The sequence below is a fragment of the Vicia villosa genome, linkage group LG1, assembly GCF_029867415.1.
Source record: "Vicia villosa cultivar HV-30 ecotype Madison, WI linkage group LG1, Vvil1.0, whole genome shotgun sequence".
In the NCBI taxonomy this organism is placed as follows: domain Eukaryota; kingdom Viridiplantae; phylum Streptophyta; class Magnoliopsida; order Fabales; family Fabaceae; genus Vicia; species Vicia villosa.
In genome coordinates, this window is record NC_081180.1 from 85,761,980 (window position 1) to 85,767,706 (window position 5,727).

The window sequence follows — 5,727 nt, forward strand, 5'->3', positions numbered from 1 at the left end:
AGGATAAAGATGGAAACTTTCTTGAAGAGGCACCGGGACGGCCAAAAAAGTATGAGATCTTCATTGGTGAAAAAGATTGGGCTGAGTTTGTAAATCAAAGAGATGAAGATTTTCGGAAAAGGAGTGCCACGAATAGTGCGAGAGCATCCAAACCCGCGTATCCATACAAAAAAGGGCGTATGGGATATGCACGCTTAGAGGATAAACTTGTAAGTAAATAGAAATGCATTTTAATTAATTGTCTAAATGTGTTTTATTTGACGATTTTATCATTTGTGTCAATGCATAGTTAGAGGAGTCTAAAAGTGAGGAAACCTCACTTCCTGTACATGTGTTGTGGAGGGAAGCTCGTGTGGGCAAGAGTCAAGCTGTCGATCCCGAAGTTCAGAGAGTTTTTACTGAATGTGTAAGTATAATACTGTGTCTTTAATTAAATCAAATGTTTTTTAATATATAAATGATTTTTTAATGTAAATGAATTACAGGAGACCTTGTCGCAATCGGCATCCACCGGTGAGGGGAGCGTACTTAGTAGAGCATTAGATGCTCCTGAGTATCCCGGTCGGGTGAGGGGTAAGGGTCATGGTGTGACTCCAACCTCTTTTTACAAGAGTCCTAGGAGAAGAAATCCTTCAAATGAAGAAGTGTTGCAAAAGTTGGCGGAATTGCAAGCACAAGTCTCTGAATTGCAAAGAGATAAAGAAGCGTATATGAGAGAAAAGTGCAACACTTCATCGGTGAAAGAAACTAGTGATAAGGCTAGTATCAACTATCAAAGGAAATTTCCCGAGGTAATTATAATTTTTTTTCCTTTTAAATTGTTCTATTTTATTAATGATAATGACTTTATATTTACTATTGGTTTAGGGCATTTCATCTTGCCAACTATACTTATCGGAACCGAATTATCGACTAGTTGGCAAGGGAAAAGTGCACAACACTTTGGGAGATTTACTTCACCATAGACCGCTCCCGGATGGACACCTGAAAGTATCGGTGGATGTTGTAGTAGATCATGATGCGATGCTACCGGTACCTGACATGGTCTCAGAGACGACATTGCTGCGAGATGCAATAGGATCATTTGTTGCATGGCCCTCGGAGCTCATTACCATTAGTGATGAGGTATATTGAAAACGATTATGAATCATTTAGTTTTCGAATGTCAATTCTAAACCGTTTATTAATTATTTTTTACATTTTAATTTTAGACTGCTCCTATAAAACCCACAGTTAAGGGTAAAGGGATTTTACAGGAGGAGGAGTCTGTTGCATCAATAAAAGAGGTACATTTAAAGTGTTAATAATTAATCTGAATCTAAATCTGCATGATTTTATATTTTACCTAACTTATATGATTTTTAGGCATCCGCTCGGGAGTCACAACAAGTGACGCAGCAAGTTCGTACCGTACCACCCACTGGTCCTCCGAAGCCAGCGGGAAAAAAAGGCGGTGCTTTTGTGCCTCGGTACCGGTCGACGCTCGCAACAATGGTTGATATGTCCGATTTGAAGGATGGTGCTTTACGTGAAATCGTTATGGATGAAAGTGTCTTCGGTATTGAATTCAAGTAACTTATTACAATTGATGACTTGGAGGAGATTTTTAAGCATGATCAACTAGGCGTCACTAACATGCACTCATACATCCGGTAATATTCACTCATCCGATATATTATTTAATTAGTCCCACAATATAATTTATTTACACATTTCAATGAAAATAATCTAATGTTTATTATGTTTTTATTTAAGGTTGTTGTATGACAGAGTGTTGCGCGGGACTCCGTTGTCTAACAGATTCCGTTTCGTGTCTTCCGCCCACTGCAGCGGAATGGCAATTGCTTCGGAACCGGAATCAGTTAGACAGCGCTTAGTGTAGCAACCTGCCTAAAATTTTAACTTAGAGAGTCGCCACCTATTCTGAAGGGCGAATAGGAAACCCTACGCAGTATAGAGATCAGGGTAAGATACTATATTCAGGTCGAGGGAAGGTGTTAGGCACCCTCAACCCTTTCCTATTGGCTTTGAATCTAAGGCAAAGGTTTGATAGCTAAGAGTATTAAGGTAAGGTTTATGCTAAAGAATTGAATAAGGGGAAAATTGAGATTTTAGGGTGGGGGACTCGCCTTGTTGCCAAGTGCCTACGTACCTCCTTATGGAGGATCAGAGTCTACGTAGTTCGGGGACAGGGTTGTACGCCTTAGAATTTGATTGATTGTATTTGAATTTGATTTGAAATGCGAAGTTCGAAGGTATTTTGAATTACCTTATCGTAGTTTGAACATCGCAGAATTGAAGAGATGAAAATCTGTGGTATCGTGATTTGATGTATTTTAAGATTTGGGCGTACAACCCTGATTTAATATGGCACCATTAACCGCAACGATCAATAGATTCGATCGCCATAATTAACAGATTAGTAAAGGATTGCTGGCAATTCTAATCGATTGATTCGATTATCACTTTTAGCAAATTGATGTATTTTAATTATTAATTTATTAAATTATCGTTACCCCTCATAACCGATAGTTTCGATTACAAATAATAACGAATTGATAAGGGGAAATATGCTAATCATCATAACAATAAGATGGTTAAAACCATTTAGCAAAATAAATTTATTTGAATTTATAGGATTTGATTAATCAAATTAATCGATTATTAACCGTTGCGACTAATAGATTTAGTCGGAACGAATAACAAATTAAATCCTAATATCTTTGGCCACGTGGCCAATGGGATTGGGCGAACCCTAATGCGTATAACCTTTCTAGGGTTTTTATTGATTTGATATTAATTAAAATTAATTAAATAGATTAAATCGACATAATCGAAATAATCGGGATAATCCTAATTATAATCCTATTTTCTAATCTTAATTATAATATTAACTAATAACCTATTAATTAATTTTAAATAATCAATTAATTATTATACAAGAAGAATAGATAATACAATTTTTAAAGGAACCTGGGGACGAATCCTGTGTATGTGGCCTTTGAATGTCCATGGTGAGCCTCCATCTTCGTATGCGTCAGATCTGGATTTGGTATGATCTGTGGCCCAAACCTGAGGTTGTATCGTGTGCGCGTGTTGATTATGTACATAGGATCTGTGAATGTAAGAGATCAAAGAAAATCCCCAAAATAATGTAGGGAGTGAGGATCGAACCCCCTCCCTAACGCACCAAGACCTTTGGGTGCTCCCTTTCACCACCAGACCAAACGTCGCTCGCTGTTTGTAAACGGATACATAATAATAATATATAAAACATAACGTCACAAATTCTGAAAGCAATTCGCGCTCCCCCAGGCCTCCATCTTCTTCGTGAAATTTTCCTGAAAAAAGCACAGAACCTTTGGCAGCGTTTTCTTTTTGTGGCCATATACCTTCAATTGCCAAATCCATCACATAATTTAAATAAATCCGAATTAAACACCCATATTAACTAAAAGACACCCTCTGAACGCGATTATATTCTCGGCTTCGCCTAATTTTATCTAATTTGTGAAATCCCAATTTGAAGTTCTTAAAAACCTAGCAATGGCAAAGCTCTCTACCCGTGCTTAAACTTCAATTTAATCATCCAGAGGCATAACAACAAGACTATAAACAAATATATACAATCAAATTCGAATATGCTGGTGTTTATATGCAAATTGGAGAAAAAGAAAGCTTGAAAGCAACAATGATGATGCTACGATTCTGAACGGTATTGGATACTTGTAATGGTCCAGATAGATTCGGAGAAGGTCGCAGAACCGGTTTGTATCCTTGGGATAGCTTGAATCTGATTGTATCTCCAAGAATGTTTTTTCGTTTTTTTTTCAAGAAGTTGCACTCGGTTTGTTCTTCTTCTGCCAATTTTTCGGCCTCCCCCCATTGGCTGACAAAGTCATCCCTTTTATAATACTACACCAATTAGGTTTTTTTTCTAATGGGCCTAATGCCCAATTAACCTAATAAACTACACCTAATAATTCTAATATATAAAAATAATCTTAATAATAATATAAACATCCTAATTCTAATAATTAATAACAATACTCCTAATAATAACTAATACTAATTAATAATCCTAAAAAAAAAACAACAATAATTAGTTAGTAAAATTAAAAGATATTAATACTAAATAAAAAACAAAGCAAAGCAAAACACAAATAACATCCCAAAAAAAAGATAGAACTTTTTCTGTAATAATTGGACCCATTATTTGGATCCCAAAAAAAATACTTGCTATTCCAACCCCTATTTTTATTTCAACCAATTTATAAAGGAATTTTATAAGAGGTCGGGTTTAATAATAGATATATTAAACCCTATGACTCTTAATTTTTAACACCCTTAATAAATTAGAAGATACGGATTATATCGGGTAAATTTCGGGGTATGACACTTAGTAGATAGATTCATGTCCACCGGCAATACAGAAAGTCTGCATCTTTGGGCGTATAATACCCGACCAGTAGGGTTAGTTTCTCATTCTTTGTTCATCTAATCTCTGTTTCTTTTGTGTATAGCAAAATTTTCATATAACCTATTGTTTTAATTTATAGAGCACACTGGTTGCTGCTTGCTATCAACCCTATAAGGGAAGTCGTGTATTATCTGAATTCGGTAAATGGTGAATGGACCAATTATCAGGCCATGAAGGACATCGTTGATTTGTAAGTGGGATCGTTCTAAATATATATTCGTGTATATTTATATATTTACTTATTTGTGGGATTGATCTAAACATATGCTTTTATATATTTGTTAATTAGATCAATACAAGTGTTCCGAAGTCAACTGGACGCACAGGTATCCCGAACTAAATCTACCAACATTACTTGGATCCAAGTGCAGGTACATTATTTTTCACAATGTTGCTTATAATATATTTATGCTACTTGATAAAACAAGACAACTATAGAATCTTATTTGTTTTTCTATGTAGTGTCCGCAACAGCGAAACAGTTACGATTGCGGATACTTTGTTTTGAGGTATATGAAAGAAATCCTTCAGGCGAATCAATTAGAGATTCCGCTCACGGTATGAATTTATAACTTAAGATAATTTCATATAATTTATTACATTTAACTAAATATATCATTCATATTATGTTTTTGTTTTGTAGTACCTTGACGAATTCCGTGCTACTGCGTACCCGAAGCTTAAGTTGGAAGAAATCAAAGAAGATTTGTGTCAATTTTATATTAAGCGCTTTTTCATGTAGGATTTGTGTCGATTTGAACTATAATATTATTGATGTTGTAATGATGTATATATATAATTTTGGATATTATAATGGTATTATATTAGTATATATATATTGTCTTACTGATGGCTGAAATAATATCGTCGAAAATAAATTACAGGTCGAAAATATTACAGGTTGAAAACATATTACAGGTCGAAAATATTACAGGTCGAAAATATTACAGGTCGACTGGGAGGATTAAATTACAGGCTGCACATTAAAATACCTCATTTAGCAACGAAAGCGCTTTTGAAAAGCGCTCTTAAAGGCCCACCTACTAAAGCGCTTCTTTGTAAAAGCGCTGCCAAAGATTAATAAAAAAGCAAAAAAAATAAAAAAAAAAGCAACATACTAAAGCGCTTTTGGAAAAGCGCTCTTATAGGGGGGGCTATCAGAGCGCTTTTTCCAGAAAAAGCGCTCTTAAAGCCCACCCTATAAGAGCGCTTTTCCAAAAGCGCTTTAGTATGTTGCGTTTTTTTTT

General features: G+C 35.3%; 1 long non-coding RNA gene across 1 annotated transcript; it reads left to right on the top strand.

Moving 5' to 3' along the window:
- The first annotated feature begins 4,826 nt into the window (after positions 1-4,826).
- LOC131643417 (uncharacterized) lies at positions 4,827-5,297 on the top strand. The gene is made up of 3 exons (XR_009296213.1): positions 4,827-4,851; positions 4,943-5,038; positions 5,124-5,297. It is a non-coding gene; the product is annotated as an uncharacterized LOC131643417 (long non-coding RNA).
- Positions 5,298-5,727: the final 430 nt, after the last annotated feature.